This window comes from Chlorocebus sabaeus, chromosome 28 (genome assembly GCF_047675955.1).
Source record: "Chlorocebus sabaeus isolate Y175 chromosome 28, mChlSab1.0.hap1, whole genome shotgun sequence".
Classification (NCBI taxonomy): domain Eukaryota; kingdom Metazoa; phylum Chordata; class Mammalia; order Primates; family Cercopithecidae; genus Chlorocebus; species Chlorocebus sabaeus.
The window spans coordinates 21285954-21303492 of record NC_132931.1 but is presented as its reverse complement, the minus strand read 5'-3'; the positions used below and the strand labels follow the sequence as shown (position 1 = coordinate 21303492).

At 59.1% G+C, this 17539-nt stretch overlaps 1 pseudogene; it reads right to left on the bottom strand.

The window, feature by feature from the left end:
* Positions 1–12955: 12955 nt before the first annotated feature.
* Positions 12956–14308, bottom strand: LOC103246910 (uncharacterized; annotated as a pseudogene).
* Between the last annotated feature and the right edge of the window lie 3231 nt (positions 14309–17539).

The following is a 17539-nucleotide window of genomic DNA, read 5'->3' as shown; positions in this document are numbered from 1 at the left end:
GGGCCAGCTCGCGGGGGCCCCGGCCTGCGGCGCCCTCCAGGGAAGTGGGGCCCTGTGGGTGGGATGGGATGAGGGTCTGGGATGGGGTGAGACCTCGGGCAGTTGTGGGAGGAGGGGAGTGGGAGTCAGAGAGAGGCACCAGCCAGCTGTGAGGGGTGAATCGTGTCCCCTAAAAAAGATGCGCTGAGTCCTGGCGCCAGCATGGAATAATGTGGTCTTACCTGGAGACGAGGCCTTCACAGAGGTGATTAAGTCAAGATGAGGTCATCAGAGGGGCCCTAACCCGGCATGACACGTGTCCTCACAAACGGGAGCTTGGGACCCAGGCACGCGGGGCAAACGCCGGGTGAAGACCGCAGCGACGCCGTTGCTAGCCAGGGAGCCGCCGGGGGCTGGGAGGGTCTGGCACCTTCCGGAAACTCCTCACGCTGGTGCGGGGGACACAGAGGTGGGCCCCACAGGGAGGGTCTGGCACCTTCCGGAAACTCCTCGGGCTGGTGCGGGGGGCACAGAGGTGGGCCCCACAGGGAGGGTCTGCTCTGGAGCAGCACCAAGCAGGGGAGAGAGGACAGAGCAGAAATCCGTGAGGGAACGGCACGCCGACCCCAGGCCAGACTCCACATTTCACAAGGAGACACACGTCGGGGACACCAGAGAGGCAGCGAAACGTTCCCGGACGCTCAGCGGAGCCCACAGGCTGCCCAGGAGCCGAGACCCCAGATCCCAGACGTTCACACCACAGAGGCAGAGGGAGAGGAGGCACTGGGGCGCCCGAGGCTGAGAGGAGCGCAGGGAGCAGCCTGCCGGCCACGGGGCTGGACCTCACCTGCACCTGTGCTCTCAGCGTGGAGGCAGAGACCGGGAACCTGTCCAGGGAGAACCAGCAGCCTCCCCGTCCACCCCTGCGTCCTGGCAAAGCCCCCACAGGGTCACCCTCACCCCTTCGAAGCCGAGGGCTTCAAAACCCACACCTGCCTGGAGAGTTCTTGCCCACTTTCTCATGTGATGTTTTATTTAAAAAAAAAAAAAAATGCCGGGCGCAGTGGTTCAAGCCTGTATTCCCAGTACTTTGGGAGGCCGAGACGGGCGGATCACGAGGTCAGGAGATCTAGACCATCCCGGCTAACACGGTAAAACGCCGTCTCTACTAAAAAAAATACAAAAAAAACTAGCCGGGCGAGGTGGCGGGCACCTGTAGTCCCAGCTACTCAGGAGGCTGAGGGAGGAGAATGGCGTGTACCCATGAGGCGAAGGTTGCAGTGAGCTGAGATCGCGCCACTGCGCTCCAGCCTGGGTGACAGAGCCAGACTCCATCTCAAAAAAAAAAGGTGTAAAGGATATTAGAACTGAGGTCTGGCCCCCAGAGGGTAGCAAACACTAAAGGGAAAAGGAAAATGATGATCAAAATCATTTTACGGCTGGGACAATACAGTGAGACCCCATCTCTGTAAAAAATAGAAAAATTAGCTGGGTGTGCTGGTGGGCACCTGTAGTCCCAGCTATTCAGGAGGCTGAGGTGGGAAGCTCACTCAAGCCCAGGAGGTTGAGGCTGCTGTGAACCAAGTTCACACCATTGCACTCCAGCCTGGGTGACAGAGCCAGACCCTGTCTCAAAAAAAAAAAAATCATTTTGGTTGGAAGAAGTGGCCCCCCAGCTCCTGGCTTCTCAGCTGTCTTGGTGGCAAGCCAAAGCCCCTAGGGTTTGCTCCCCGGGCTCCTGAACCAACCTGAAATCAACAGGAAGCCCTGAGCTGGGCGGGTGCCTCTGGTTTCAGACGCAGCCAGCGGCCACTGCTGAAGTAGAACCCTGCAGTGATGCGGGCCTCAGACTGGCTCCAAGGACTGAACCACAACCCAGGCTGCAAAGGTCATTCTGTGAAAATCCATAAAGTCCTCACCCAGCGTCCCCTGAGCCTCAGCCCTGACCTGTCCGCCAGGTGCAGTCTGGCCTCGGAGCCCAACCTTGCCCAGCAGGCCTGGTCCCCATCCTGGACCCTCCCCTGCTCCCAGGCTCCTCCCAGCAGTCATCTGATAGGCTGCCTATGCCCATTCTACAGATGAGGAAACAGGCCCAGCCGCTGAACTCAGCCACAAACCTAGGAGGTGAGCGAGCTGAGCCTCTCGGCCAGGTTAGGGTTAGACACTGACTCAGGAGGGTTACGCCCTTCCCAAGCCACAGTCTTCTAACAACCTGGCATTCTGATTGACGAGACACTTGCAAAACAGCACCCTGAGGACTCACATGTGAGACAGGTGGTGTGCTCAAGCTGAGAGGGCCTGAGCTCGCTGCCTCCGTTCAGCCTCCCCTTTCTTTCATCTATAAAATAGAGCATGTGAGATGCTCTAGACAAACCCTGTGACCCACCTCGACTGAGTCAGACCCTCATCAAATGCTGGTTGATGATCCAGGTGAGCCTGTTTTCACACCTGTGCACTGTCTGAGACGGGATAAAAACCCAGAGGTCCAGCTCTCAGTGTGGTTGCAAAGAGACTCAGCAAGATGCATGGGGAAGATATTGAACAAATATCACTAGTGCTTGGAAGGAAGAGGGTCTCTGAGCCCAGCTTACAATCCCCTAGACCATGAGGCCTCAAGTGGAGACCATGTTTGAATCATCTTCATCTCCCCAAGGCCTATTCAGGGCCCAGCATATAAGGGCTCAAAATATTTGAGGTAAAAAAACAGTGGGGAAAAACATGCTTTCCTAAAGATGTTGTCTCCAGCCACATACCAGCGTGTCTAACGTTCCACTGTTAGAGCTGCTTCCCTTCCCCAAAGGGCTGGCAGAGTAGAAGGGTTTAGTCCATTTACGTTTATTGTAAACATCAAAATAGATGGATTTAAGTGTGCCATTTTGCTACTTGTTTCCTATCTGTATCATACATATGTTTGTTCTTCTGAGTTTTTTCTTCTTCTTTCCTGCCTTCTTTGGTGTTAATCAAATATCTTACATTATCAGTTCTCAAAGTGTAACCTGGGGACCCCTGAGGCATCCTGAGACCCTTTCAGGGGAATCCATGGTGTCCAAACCATCACATGCATATGAATAATACTAAGTTCTCATTTGTCCTTTTGGCTCTCATTTTCTCATTGGTCTAATGCAAACACAGGTACAAGAATCCAACTGCTCTCTTGCAAGTTCAAACGTTAGAGAAATTTGCAAAAATGCAAAAAATGTTATTTACTTTGTACTTTGGAGAAAATAGTTCTTTCTTTAAAAATGTTATTTATGTCAATGTGTCATGGGCTTATTATTGTTAATAATTATTTTACTGAGATTTAGCAAAAAATACTTGGTTTTTCTTCCCATTTCGGAGATGAGCACACAGCAGCTCCCCTCCTTCACCTTGGTGTGACCTTGGGCTGAGCTGGCTTTCAGCCTTGGCCTCAATCCTTGATTCCAGGGCAGAAGTGCTCTCTCTGCCCATTTGGCCTCTTCTGGTCTTGGCAGGAAAGTTCCTTGCTGACACCTCCCCTCCCCACCCCCAGTCTGTAGGAGGCCATGTGGGCAGTCCAGCCAGGATGGCCAGGAGAGCAGGATGTTTTTTTGGAATCGCATCCCAATTGGCCAGAGGCAACTCCGTTTTGTCCAGAGAACCCTTGGCTCCATCTCCCTGGAATCCTGCCCCTCTCTGAAGCTCAAGTCCAGGCCTGGAGGGGCAGCCAGGAGTGAGCGGGAAGGCTCTGGGCCAGGCGCGTGGCCTGGGAGGGGCTGCAGGAGCTGACTCTGGAAGCCGGAGGCCCGGGGGCTCTCTCCATGTCAGTTCCCGTCTTAACTTCCAGTAGCCGCAGGACAGCCCTTCCTATCGCCATCCCACGGACAAGCCTGGGGTGTCCGGGCCCTGGGACTGAAGGTGCAGCCCTGCTCAGGATAGGCAAAGCCTTCACAGCCCTCACAGTCCCAGCTCCCCCTAGTCACCCCTGGTGGCCCCAGGCCCGGCCATCTCTGATGGCTTTCAAAGGACAGAGGTGAGAGTTGCAGGAACCCCCAGAGACCCTTCCCTGGGCCCTCCCTCTGGAAGGCCAGGGTATCCCCTTTGATGAAACCAGCAGTGTCAATCCTCATGGGCACCTGAGGACCCCAGGGCCTGACACCGGGCCCGGTCAGCACACATGGGCTACCCACCACTGTCTGGGTCTATGATCAGTGCCCCCTGCCCAGGGGCCGCTGCCCACCCCTCGCTGCAGCTCCAAAGATGGAGGGTGCTTCCTGGGTCCCTGCCAGTGGCTGGTAGAGGAGGCCACTATCTCAGCAGCTACTTCCAAGGGCAGGCTGGGCCTCCACCCCTCAAAAACTCACCGTTTCCCAAGCTCCCGCAGGATACTCTGGAGCCCTTGGTGTTTCTCCTGAGTTTCTGCTTTGGAAGTGCTGCCTGATATTGTGAAAAACCCGACACAGAGGAACCCAGGAGCCATGGCCTCCAGCCAGCTCCAGGCTGGCCTGCCCCCTTCAAAAGGGGTGGGGGACACAGCCAGGGCGGGGCCCGGAGCAGTTCACGGTGGCGGAAGGTCTGTGCCAGCGTCTCTGCACCCAGGCCCTCCTCCAGGAGCACTCACCCAGGCCCCTGAGGCAGGGGGACAGTGCAGGGGCCTCTCTGCAGGGGCTCTGGGGAGCAGCAGCCCTGGGCAGAAGTCCCCTGTCTCACCCCTCCAACCTCAGTGACTCCACAGTGAAGGTGGGGGGCCTCGTTATGCAGCCTGGCCCAACAACAGCTCCCCTGTCCCCATCAAGAAACACCAAGCGGTGGGATCCAGGTGCAAGGCTGTCCTGAAACAGCCACAAAGGGGCCCCCATGGCTCCTGCCTGCAGGGACCTAAGGGCCTCTAAGTGGTGACCGACCTACAACCAGCTCACGAGGAACGATGCTCCCCAAGGTGCGCCTGGATGACAGACAGCCCCCACGTCCCGCCCACCCACCATCTCTGAAAGGGCCCTGGGAGCCGCTGGCAGCCTCTGGCTGGGAGAAGACCCTACTCATACTAATAGAGAGCCAGGCCCCATGAATCCACAGTCCGCAGGCCAGCCTCAGTCTCTGCAGCCTGGGGACGGCCCTCCCTGTCCCAGGAGCTGTGGTCATCAGGTGCAGTGCCCAGGATCAGGACAGGGGCGGCCCCTTTGAACCCTCCTGAGGTCCTGTCTGTCCATCACGGCCAGAGCCCTGCTTGCAGGAGGGGACCCCCAGGCCCGTGTACAGGGCCCAGCCATGCCCACCAGAGGCTTCCTGATGTGGCCAGAGCTGCTGCCTCTTTCCCAGTGGACACAGATGCTCCGGGGAGGACAGGCCACCCTGAGCACTCGGGACCCTAAGCTGGATGGGAAGGTTCCCAGCGGCCTTGGAAGCAGGGCCCCAGCTGTACTCTTTGGGGTCTTTTCAGCACAAAAGCTGAAGAATTCCTTGGGGGGTGATGGTGGGAGCCTGAGGCGAGTTGTGGGGAAGGGACCCCATGCCAAAAACCGTTAATTCGGGGAAAGGTGGTCGGGGAAAGGAAAGCTGGGCCCCTGTGGGGGGTCATGAGGGAGCTCAGGACCCCACCACGGCCAAGGGCTTCCCTCCACAGGCTGCAGGGTCCTGGAGGTGGACGTGGGTGCAGGACAGCTGGTCAGGGCAGGGTCTGGGTGCTGGGCACGCCTGTTGCCCACGGCGGAGGAGTCCTTCTCAGACACCGCACAGCCTGCGGGGCAGGGGGAGCTCCCACAAGGGGCTGCGTGCCTGACACCCCCGTCTCCCTCTGCTCAGCTAAGCTCGGGCGTGGGGGAAGGAAAAGGAGAGCTTGGAGCTCTGTGAACGGAGGCAGCTCCTTGCCACCTGCCCAGAGGGGAAGGCCTGCCGGCTTCGGGGGCTGCATCGTCTGACCCTGTCGGACAAACACCTGCTGAGCTTCTGCTGGGGGCCCGGCCTCTTCCAGCTCTTTGTAAATCCGAGCTCATCCGAGGCTCAGGAACCCAGGAACCAGGCACTCTGCTTCCTTCCATGTGACGGATGCAGCTGCTGAGGCCAGAGACCCCCGAGACTCCCCAACACTCCCAGCATCGATGGAGACCCCGAGACTCCCCAATACTCCCAGCATTGATGGAGACCCCGAGACTCCCCAACACTCCCAGCATCGGAGACCCCGAGACTCCCCAATACTCCCAGCATTGGACAGAGACCCCCGAGACTCCCCAACACTCCCAGCATCGGACAGAGACCCCGAGACTCCCCAATACTCCCAGCATTGATGGAGACCCCTGAGATTCCCCCAACACTCCCAGCATCAACGGAGCCTGGGCATTGGCTCCGGGGGCCCTCGCCCTACGCACCGCACCCCCGCTCAGGCCGGCTAGTCCTCAGGGGAATAAGAAAGCACCGTGTCCACCCCAAGACCCAGCGTTCCCAGAGGGCCGGGCACCCCGGGCCTGGTGAGGAAGCGGCACCCACGGAGGCTGCTGGGAGCTTTCAGGGCGAGGGGGATGGCGCCCGGGATGGGACGCCCAGCCCAGGTTTCGGGCTGGGATTAAGGGCCCTCCGGACCCTCCTAGAATTTTAGGAGAAGCACGAGGGGGTGGGGGCATTTATCTCTTCTCTTACGAGATCTGGAGGAGACTTCAGGCACCGCACTGTGGCCCCCACGACAAGCCGAGGAACAAGCCCGCTCACCCCCAAGAAGGCCATGTGGACCACTCACCTAGGGTTCTAGGGGCTATGGACTGAACGTGCCTCAAGCTCCTGCTCTGAAATCCTCACCCCTAAGGTGCTGGTGTTCAGAGCGGGGTCTTGGGAGGGGATGGGGTGAAGTCCCGTGGATGGGTTAGTGCCCTTACAAAAGGGGGCTTCGAGAGCTTCCTCGCCCCTTTCCCATGTGAGGACGCAGCCAGAAGACGCCGTCTGTGCCCCAGGAAGCCCTCAGCAGACACTGAACCTGCCGGCACCCAGGTCTCCACTTCCAGCCTCTGGAACTGTGAGTGGTGAATTCCTGCTGCTTATGAGCTGCCTAGTGCACAGTCTTCTGTTCCAGCGGCCGGAGGGACTAAGATGAGGTCCCACAAACTCCGTGGAAATGGCCCCTTGGGGGCTGTGTGGCCACTCTGGGCCCAGAACGCACCCCCTGCCTGGCCCCCCACTTCCCTCTGGGACCCTCCTCGACCCCTCATCCTTGAGTCCAGGAGGACCAACCCTGCTCCATCTCAGGTGGGCACCTCTGCAGATCCGGCCGACCAGAGGACCAGCGACGGCCAACGGTGAGCAGGAGGCCCTGGGAACCCACCCGTGCTGCCCGGGCTGTCCTCCAGAAACACCGGGAGTGAAGGAGGTCACAGCTACTTTGCACATGGAGTGCGGGCGCCTCTCCACAGCAGAAGCCATCCCAGAGGGCAGCAGGACAGAGAGGGAGGCAGGGCGCAACCATGGCTGAGTGTCCGAGTCCCTGGATCAGGCCGGACCTGAAGCTGCATGTTCACCCTGACTTTGCAGCCCTGTGACCCAAGCGTTCTCGCTGAGATTGACTGAGTTTCCGTCACTTGCAGGCCAAAGAGACCCAGAATCGGGAGCTGCTCACCCCTGCCCAGCCCGCCCTACAGGACCCCCTCAACCTCCTCCTGGCATGCACGGTGGCCAGTGACGCCATGCCCACACTCCAGCCCCCCAGAGAACACACTTCCTTTCTCGCTGTCTACACCGCCCTTAGGATCAGGCATGTGGAGGGCCCTGGGGAAGGAGCCCTGGGCATGGAGTCCAGGAATGTGCTCTGCCCTTCCCGGGCCTGTGGGGCTCAGGCTCAGCTCTCTCCAGCACAGCTGCAAGACCCTGAGTTCCAGGAGAAGCAGCCCAGACCTGCAGCCCCGTGGGCAGCTGGCACTGGACATCCTACCCCAGGGGGCTCAGAAGGAGCGGGCTGGGCTGGGCTGGGCACATGGGCTGGAGACAGAAAGGCCTCTGCCCCACCAAAGCTCTGCTCCAGCCGGGAGTCAACCCAGAAAGCGGAGGTCAGCCTTCTCCCTCCTCCTTCCTTCCTCCCCCCTCCTCCCTGGTGGGCCCATGGGCTCGGGACTGGGAGAGGAGAAGGGGGGCCTGGGAGGAGGGAAGGTGTCTGTGCCAGAGCCTGGTCCTTGCACCGAGGCCGCTGACAGATGGTGTCAGGGAGCCTGGGTGAACGTCAGCACCTGCTGTCAGCAGAAGGCAATTCCGCTGAGGGTGTTCAGCTGCCGGCTGGGCAGGGCCTGTCCATTCCCGCGTGGACCCCGTGTATCTGGATGCTGCTCCTTGACTTTGGGGAAGGGGGTCAGGGACGGGGAACACCCCTGGGGCGTGGAAGCAGCACCCCACCTCCACATCTGGCTTCCTGCCTGGTGGAAAATATCCCCACAGTGGGGGCATCTGGTTGGCAGGGAGTTGGGCAGGGCAGGCCCCAGGGGATGTCCCTCAGGGCATGTGAACCAGCCTGACCCCAGGACAATGGAGGGGAATCTGCCCACTGGGAAACTGAGGCCCCGCAAGGGTAGGCACACTGGCTAGCGAGGCCATCCACGGGATGGGAGCGGCCCCTTGGACCTTCCCCTGCCCTGTGACTCAGTGTGCCCTGGCACAGAGCCCCCGGCCCAGTCCCCGCTCCCCAGGGGCGGCCGCTGCTTTCTTCTCGGCCCTGGCTCGGTTCACAAACCCTTTTCACTGTGTGCCCAGCCCCGGCCAACAAGGGCTTATTCAGCACCGGCCTGTGTCCTGCTGCTGGGGAGGGCAGGGCTGGAGCGGGAGGAACATTTGTGTAACATGGAAGGCATGCTTCTCTCAAAGGGCAGGAGAGGCGATTCCCAGAGAAGGACACGCAGGGAGGCCGCCGTCAGCGACCAGACACCTGACCTCACACACCGGCAATGATGCGCACGTCAGACCCAGCTCGAAGCTGCTCCAGCCCACCTGGCGGACGGCACCAGAGTGTAACAGCAGCCAGCCCTGTGTGGATGCAAGAAAGAGGCCTCAGCCCTGGGCGGGGACTGTGCGGACGCTTCTGAGGTGCGTGCAGGTGCCTGTCATCCAGCAGGGGCCCGCAGGTGGACGGCATGGGGGCCGCACACCTGAGGACCGGGCAAGGGGTGTGGAGCACCGTGGGACACCCCACAGCAGAGGACACAGTGTCGGGGCACATCCGCGTGTGGACAGCAGGACAGCAAGAGTCGAAATGGTACGATGAACAAGTTGCAGAACAGAACGGCCACGAACACATTTTATCTAAACACGGCGCATGCCGTGTGTGTGCATGTGTGTGCGCATGTGCATGCGTGTGTGTAAGGGTGTGCACGTGTGCATGTGTGTGCGCGTGTGCATGCGTGTGTGTAAGGGTGTGCAGTGTGCATGTGCGTGTGCATGCGTGCATGAGGGTGTGCATGTGTGAGAGGGTGTGGGAGGGTGCATGCAAGGGTGTGTGCAAGTGTGCATGTGCGAGGATGTGCGTGTGTGTGTGCATGTGCAATAGTGTGAACTGAAGCCACTGGGCCTCTGGTCAATGCAGACGGGGCCACTGCCCTCCAAGCCTGCTCGGGAACTAAGCCCAGGGATGCATTCCCACGCCCAGGACTTGTTCTAAATGCTCTTCGGGAGGGAGGTCGGTCCCTGGAGGCAGAGATCATCCTGCCGCTGCTCATGTGAGGACTCGGGGAGGGACTGGACCCTCAGACCAGGTGGGGAGGGCCCCTCATGGGGCCAGAGTTTGGCCACCTGCCTCTGTACATGTGTAGCTGAGGAATGCCCTTGTTGGGCCCACTGAGGAGAAGACAAACTCTAGACGGTGGCGACCTGATTTGCGAATGGCCCTGAGCTGTCTGATGAATGAGTGGCCCTTCGTGGACCATCCAGCTGGTGGGTTTGGGGCTCAGAAGCCACACTGAGCCGCCCCAGGAACAAGCACGGCCCCTGTGGGGGTGGAGAAGGCAGAAGGAGGGGCACCTCAGTTCCAGGCTTGGAAATTAAGAGGTGTCTGGACCCACCCTCTCCTCCCCTCCATGCTCCACCAGCACTTGCTGTCCTGCACCCGTCCTGTTTCCACAGCGAGTCCACACACGAAGGCCAGGCACTCACTCTGGGCCAGGACTTGTGCCGGGTGCAAGCAGCACAGCTGCGTCGACGCTGCCCTGTCCTCAGGGACTCTCCTGGGGGATAGAGGCCTCCCTGCCACTCCCCGTGCTGTGCCGGCAAACGTCTAACAGTCAGCAACCCAGGAAGACCCTGACTCGCAGCGACTGCCGCTTCCCGTGGTGTAAACGCCGCCGCCACAGCCGTCTTCACGCTGCCCCTGTGATGTCGCCGAACATGGCCCTGCAGAATAGAGTGTGGTGGCTCCCAGGAGCTGGCAAGAGGCAGCTCCACTCCCCACCACCCCCTCCCATTGTTCTGTGATTCTCCTAACGGGGGGAACTTACGCCATGACCCGCCCAGCGTAATAAGAGAACACTCCATCCCTGACTGTATTTGGAACTTCTTCAGCATTTTATTGTGGAGCCCGGCACCTCCGCCTGGATTCTACAATTCACATGGGCTCATTATCTTCACCGTAGACCCGTTCACCGCTCCGTCCCTCCACCCCTCCGTCAACCCATCTCACTTTATTGGGCGCGTTTCACAGGAAGTTGTAGGCATCATTATATTTCCACACAAATATTTCAGAAGTATTAACTAGAGTCCAATATCTGTCAACAGTTCCCTTGTTTTAGGCAGAATTTACAGTGGAATCCACAGATCTTAACGGTCCCGCGGGCTGAGTTCTGAGAAGTACACACACCTGCGTCTCCCAAACCCTCACCGGGAATATTGTCAGCCCCTGTGGAGCCTGGAGATTTATCAAAGACCTAAAAACAGAGAACTCATCAGCAATCCCACTGCCCCAGTAAAGAGATTTATCAAAGAACTAAAAACAACTCATCCAGCAATCCCACTGCTGGGCAGCTACTCAGGAAATGATTACATCAAAAAGACACCTGCAGGTGTTCGTTCATCACAGCACCGTGCGCAATAGCAAAGACACGGAATCAGCCTAGGGCTCCACCAACAGACGGCTGGAGAAGGAGAATGCCGTGCACATACACGACGGGGTACTATTCAGCCACGAAAAAGTGTAAAATCGTGCCTTTTGCAGGAACGTGGATGGAACAGGAGAACACAGTGCCGAGTCAAACAACTCAGAAACGGGACACAGAGCACGTGTCCTCACTTTTACAGGTGGGAGCCGAATGATGGGCGCCCGTGGGTGGACACAGAGTGGGGAACACTCATTCGTGGAGACGAGAGGGTGGGGTGAGGGATGAGAAAGTTCCTGGTGGGTACAATGTACACTGTCTGGTGATGGCCACACGGACAACCCCGACGTCACCACTGCAAGTGTTTCCATGTAACAAAACTGCAACTGTACCCCTTATATTTACAGATAAAAAATAGGCCAGGCACAGGTGGCTCATACCTGCAATCCCAACACTCCAAGAAGCCAAGACGGGAAGGTGAATTGAGCCTAGGAGTTCAAGGCCAGCCCAGGCAGCAGAGTGAGACCTCGTGTCCACCAACAATAAAAAATTTGCCGTGCGTGGTGGCACGTGCCTGTAGTCCCAGGCACTCGGGAGGCTGAGGTGGGAGGATGGCTTGAGCATGGAAAGTTGAGGCTGCAGTGAGCTGTGACTGCCCCACTGCACTGCAGCCTGGGCGACACAGCAAGACCCTGTCTCAAAAATAAATTAATTTAATTAAATAATAATAATGATATAACCACTTTAAAAAGCCAGAAACAAAAAAAGACAATATTGTCATCAACCTAGACACGGTCTAATATGGTAGCTATTTATGTTTATACTTAAATTCATTAAAATTAATAAAATTTAAAAGCCAGCTCCTCAATTGCACAGGCCACACTTCCTCAATTACATGGGCCACACTTCAAGGGCTCAGCAGCCACATGTGACCAGTGACCACCACGTGGCTCACACAGACACGGGCGTTCCCACCACGTGTGACCGGTGACCACCATGTGGCTCAGACAGATACTGGCGTTCCCATCTCCACAGACGCTCCCACTGGACATGCTACCCTGGGAAGTTTCCACAGACCACATTTGGTGTTTAAAACTGGGCTTTCTTCCTCCATGTTGCCCAAAGCCTTTTTAAAAGGCTCTTGGTGGTGCGCTGAGCCCCATGCACCAGACGGTTTTCCCGTGGCCTGTGGGTGAAGGTAGAGCTGAGGAGGAACTCGTGGGTCCCAGGGGAAGACCTTTCCCTCACTCCCTGGCGAGAGGCCTGGTGTCTGCAGGCTCTCCAAGGCACCTCGCGCGAGGGACGCCTGGATCATCCATTGGCAACACGGGCGGCAGGACCGGGGCGTTGACAGCCAGTCGGCCGTGTGAGGACCATAGCACGGACATCTCGAAACTTCCTGGTGGCTTTGTGACGCCATCGTGCATTTTTCATGCAAGGCAAATGGTTCGCTGTGGATTCCTATGTGACCTCCTATGTGGGCCCAATCCTGACGCAGCAGCGCGGGATCCCTGCAGTATTTAACCCCATGTAAATAAATCACAGGGTGCAGATTGCAAGCTGTCGGTTATGCGTTCCAGGCAGCCCTGGAGAGCCGCCTTCTTGCAGGGAGGCTGCTGCCCCGGGAAGGAAGCCCCTTCTGTCCTCAGGCACCACGGCGCCCAGCTCTGCACTCCCTCCCGCACACCTGTGGGGCCTCAGCCACGCTGCCTGGCTCCGCCGAGCACCCGGATCACAGGGAGGAGGGAGGAGGTACCCCCGGCCTGTTGGCTCCCATTACCCCTGAAGCAGAGTCCAAACTCCTCAACAAAACCCACTGAACCCTGCTGGGAACACCCTGGGATCCGCTGAGCCCTGGGGCCTCCCCTCCTGCACCCCCAACCCTCAGTCTGGACCCCTCAGAGACTCCCAGGCAGGGAAAGCTCACTCTTCCCTCCTCCAGCCTTCACCGGGTGTGTTTCCTCCTAGAACACGGCTGCACCGTTGTGGGCAGGCCCTGGAGCTCCGTCAAGGCCCAGGCACCACATGGGCAAGCATTTAAATACAGACGACCTGGCAGATGCCCTAAGGCAGGCAGGGCCCGGAGCTCAGGAGAGGCCCACGCACTGCGGGTCCTGGCGTTAAATACCACCGCCCCGGCTGACGCCCTGTGGAACGCACAGTTTAAATATCACCGCCCCGGCTGATGCCCCGTGGAACTCGCAGAGTGGGCTCCCTGCTCCCACCTTGACGGACTTCACACCAGCCTGGACGTTCAGACTCAAGGTTAGAAATCTCTGCTTCCTGACAATACACAGCCACACCCCCTGCCTCCCTCTGTCGCCTCCGGCTTCACCCTCATGGGAAGGGAGCTTCGGGCTCTTGCTGGGCCCGCACTCCGAGCGGCCATGCTGCGTCCACATCCTGCACAGAGTGCCCTCGGCTGCCCCCACACCGAGCACAGCACCGCAGGCAGAGGACGTGGAAGAGGAAGACACGGAGTGCTCGTGGGACCTTTGGTGCAGGAGCTGCAGGAACCCCAGGGCCTTGGGGCACTCGGGATGGGGTTGCAAAGGCAGCTCAGGCCTCAGCTGAACTGGAGGGGAACACAGGACCCCTCTTGCTCGGGGCTAAGGGTGGCACTGTCCTCGCTGGGGCCTTCAGGCTCAGACCAAAGCCTCGGTCTTGTTGGGGTCTGGTGTGAATTGGAGCCATCCCACAGGTGGTGTGCAGAGCCAGCTCATAAGAGCTGAGCCTTCATGTCCTGGAATCGGGTGAGCTGGCCCATTGTACGCAGCACTATTAAAATGAAATCAGCCGGGCGTCGGGGCTCGTGCTGCAATCCCAGCACGCCAGGAGACCGAGGAGTGGGGATCGCTGGAGGACAGGAGTGAGAGACCAGCCTGGGCAACACAGCAAGACCTCATCTCTACAGACAAAAAAACAAATCAGATCACGAGGTCAGGAGATCGAGACCATCCTGGCTAACATGGTGAAACCGCGTCTCTACTAAAAATACAAAAAAATTAGCCAGGTGTGGGGACAGGCGCCTGTAGTCCCAGGTACTCGGGAGGCTGAGGCAGGAGAATAGCGTGTACCCAGGAGGTGGAGCTTGCAGTGAGCTGAGATCGCGCCACCGCACTCCAGCCTGGGCGACAGAACAAGACTCCGTCTCAAAATAAATAAATAAATAAATAAAATAAAATAAATTGGGCAGGTGCGGTGGCTCACACCTGTAATCCCAGCACTTTGGGGGGCTGAGGTGGGTGGATCACAAGGTCAGGAGATCGAGACCATCCTGGCTAACACGGTGAAACCCCATCTCTACTAAAAATACCAAAAAATTAGCCGAGTGTGGTGGCAGGTGCCTGTAGTCTCAGCTACCTGGGAGGCTGAGGCAGGAGAATGGCGTGAACCCAGGAGGCGGAGCTTGCACCGAGCCAAGATCACGCCACTGCACTCCAGCCTGGGCGACAGAGTGAGACTCCGTCTCAAAAATCAATAACTCAATAAGCTGGATGCAGTGACGTGTACCTGCGGTCCCTGCTCCTCAGGAGGCTGAGACAGGAGGTTGAGCCCAGGAGGTTGAGGCTGCAGTGAGCTGTGGTTGCACCACAGCCCTCCAGCCTGAGTGATGGAGCAAAACCCTGTCTCAAAAACAAATTAAATCATAAGAACTTACAAACAGAGGAGTCACTATAAACAGAAGCGCTGAACACAGCGCTCGCCCCTGCCTCTCACGGTGTGGCCCCGTGCGCTCCTCCAGGCTCGTGAGGTTGGTCGTGTGTTGTGTCTGTCTGAGGCCGGGTCACGTGGGGTCACCGCAGGGTGCCCACTCCGGCCTGCAGTGTGTCCCCTTGGCAGCTCGAAGCCAGCCCCGGCGGGAGCATTTGCACCACAGCTACAGGCAGACACTCCCCATCTGGGCTCTTTCTTCCTTGGAGCCAGCGGTCACGGTCGCCAGCCCACTCCGAGCCACACAGGCCACGGCAGTGGCAGCCTGACCACGTTCCCCCATTCCAGGCTGCCCTCCACGGAGACGGAGATGCTCCTTGCTGAAAAGCGCTGCTGGGGCGGAGGACATACTCACTCTTAGGAAACCCACTCAGCCAGCAGTGGGGAAAAGCCGAGCTTCTCTTCTGTAGGATGTTTTCTCTTTTAAGTTCTTATCTGAAAGCAAAGAAGAGGCTGGACACAGGCTGTCTGAGGGTTTCAGCCTGCCTGGGTCCTGGGGGCCTGTGGGCTTTGTACCTCCGACCCTCTGCTCCCTGTGGCCACCCACCTTGGACCGAAAAGGCCATGGTCAGCAAATGTCCCAACCACAGGAAGAGGAGGTGGGGCTGGGCAGCTGCCGTGAAGTTGGTGAGGCCTTGCGGCCACAATGGATGTCCCTCTCCAGCCTAGAGCTGGCCGGAGAGTGCTGCTGAGGCCAGCCCCGTGGCCGGGGGTGTGGGGGGCAGGGGCTGGAACAAAGGAGCAGCTGGGCTGGACTGCCTTGGCCCTGTCCCCAGCGGCTTCCAGACACATCTCTGGCCCCGAGCTTGAGTGCCTTGTGGCCTTCCAGGGAGGCCGGCGCCCGCTCCCCCAGACTGGGCAGCCTCGCCTGGTCCCGTGGTCCTGGGGAAAGAAAGGCCTGGGCCCGGGACCCAGAGAGAGCTGGGGAATTGAAAAGCGATGCAGGCCCCTGGGAGCAGCTGTGGGGTGGAGGCGGGGTGTGGGGGCTGTGGCCAGCACTCGGTGGGCTGGGAGACGAGGGCTAGGGCTGAGGTTCTGGGGCTGGCAGACTGGGAGTTCAGAGCTGGAAGATGGACGGTGGGGCCAGCACTGGCTTGAGAGCAAGGCCCTGCCATCCTGGGGCTGGGCCGCTATGAGCCCTTAGGCTGTGCGTCTGGGAAGCTGGAGGTGGGGGTGTCCTAGGGACCGGGGACAGTGGGCTGGGCCTGCACCAGGAGACTGGCCGGGGCACCCATCATAGGTAGGTGTGTGTGGGTGGCGGTGCGGCTCAGCCTCGGGACACAGGAGGCCACACATGAGCCGTGACCTGCACAGGCACCCAGACCAAGCAGCCTGGGAGGTGTGGGTCCTCCCAGACAGGCACGAAGGCCCAAGACCATCTTCTTCCTGCATTTCCCAGAGCTCCTCTCACCCAGGGCCTGGGGAGTTCTTGTGGCCAGGAAGCATCATTCATTCTGCAGGGCGGGGCTGAGCACAGACTGCTGGGTTTGCAAAGGGAGTGAGTGCCAGCTGCCCCCACCGGCCACAGGATGGCCGTCGCCCTTCAAGGGCTCCATGAACAAGTTTCCTCGGATGTGATGAGCTCCCCATCACGGGAGGTAAACAAGAGGGGTCCTCGGACGTGATGAGCTCCCCGTCACGGGAGGTAAGCAAGAGGGGTCCTAAGACGTGATGAGCTCCCCGTCACGGGAGGTAAGCAAGAGGGGTCCTAAGACGTGATGAGCTCCCCGTCACAGGAGGTAAGCAAGAGGGGTCCTCAGATGTGATGAGCTCCCCGTCACGGGAGGTAAGCAAGAGGCGTCCTTGGATGTGATGAGCTCCCCGTCACAGGAGGTAAGCAAGAGGGGTCCTCGGACGTGATGAGCTTCCCGTCATGGGAGGTAAACAAGAGGGGTACTCAGCCCTCTATGGTGTTTGCTGACCAAACTTCAATCTTCTCTTCCAGCTAAGACTCTGGTTTTCCTTTGGGAAAGTCCTCGATCTCAGTCAGTGTGGCTGGGGACTCTCCCACCCCTGGGCTCCCAGTGGGTCCTCCACCCAGGGCTGGCCCCGACCCCGGTGATTGTCCCAGAGTTGGACAGCGACCTGGGCCAGGTCACTGAGGCTCTGGGACTGGGATGCTCAGAAAGAGGCCCCTCCCTGCAGGGCCACCAGAGTGTGGGGAACCTGCCTGGGAATGGAGCCCAGGTGGAGAAAAGCAGAGCCAGAGGTGGGAAGAGTCCACGCCCTGATGGTGCTGTTGGAGCACCTGAATCCAGCCGTACCTGAAACCGACCACCCTGCACTTTCTGGTAGGAGCCAGCAATGCCCACCTTGTAAATACCCACTTGACCTCAATCAATCTGAGTGGGTCTCCAGCACTCGGATCTGAAGAGTCCTTGCTAACGCCCTCTGCTAGGGTGCAGCCCAGTCTGTCTGTGGCTCTGCGGGCTTCCTGAGCGCCTCTGCAGCTGTACCTGAGCACAGTCTCCTGGGGTTGCCATCTCTCCCTGCCCCGTTGCCCCCCTCATCTTGCATCTTGTGGCGAAGGCTCCTCTCTTCCTCCCAGAATCTTCGGGCCCTCTGGAGCCCCTCCCAAGGCCGCAGTGCCCCCACCCTTGTTCCAAAGACACGAACCCAAGTAGCCACACGACGAACCCAGAGGAAGGGTCTCTGAGGGGCAGAGCCTTGTTGCCCCACGGAAGCCGGCTCTTCCTCAGCCTGCCTCACCAGCACAGGGGGAGGTGGGACGTGGGCAGAGGACCCCATGCAGACCCCACGTCAGGTCCCCACTCCCCGTCCCTTGTCATTTCCAGCGGTGTGACCCCAGGCAAGCCACGTAACCACTCCAATCCTCGCAG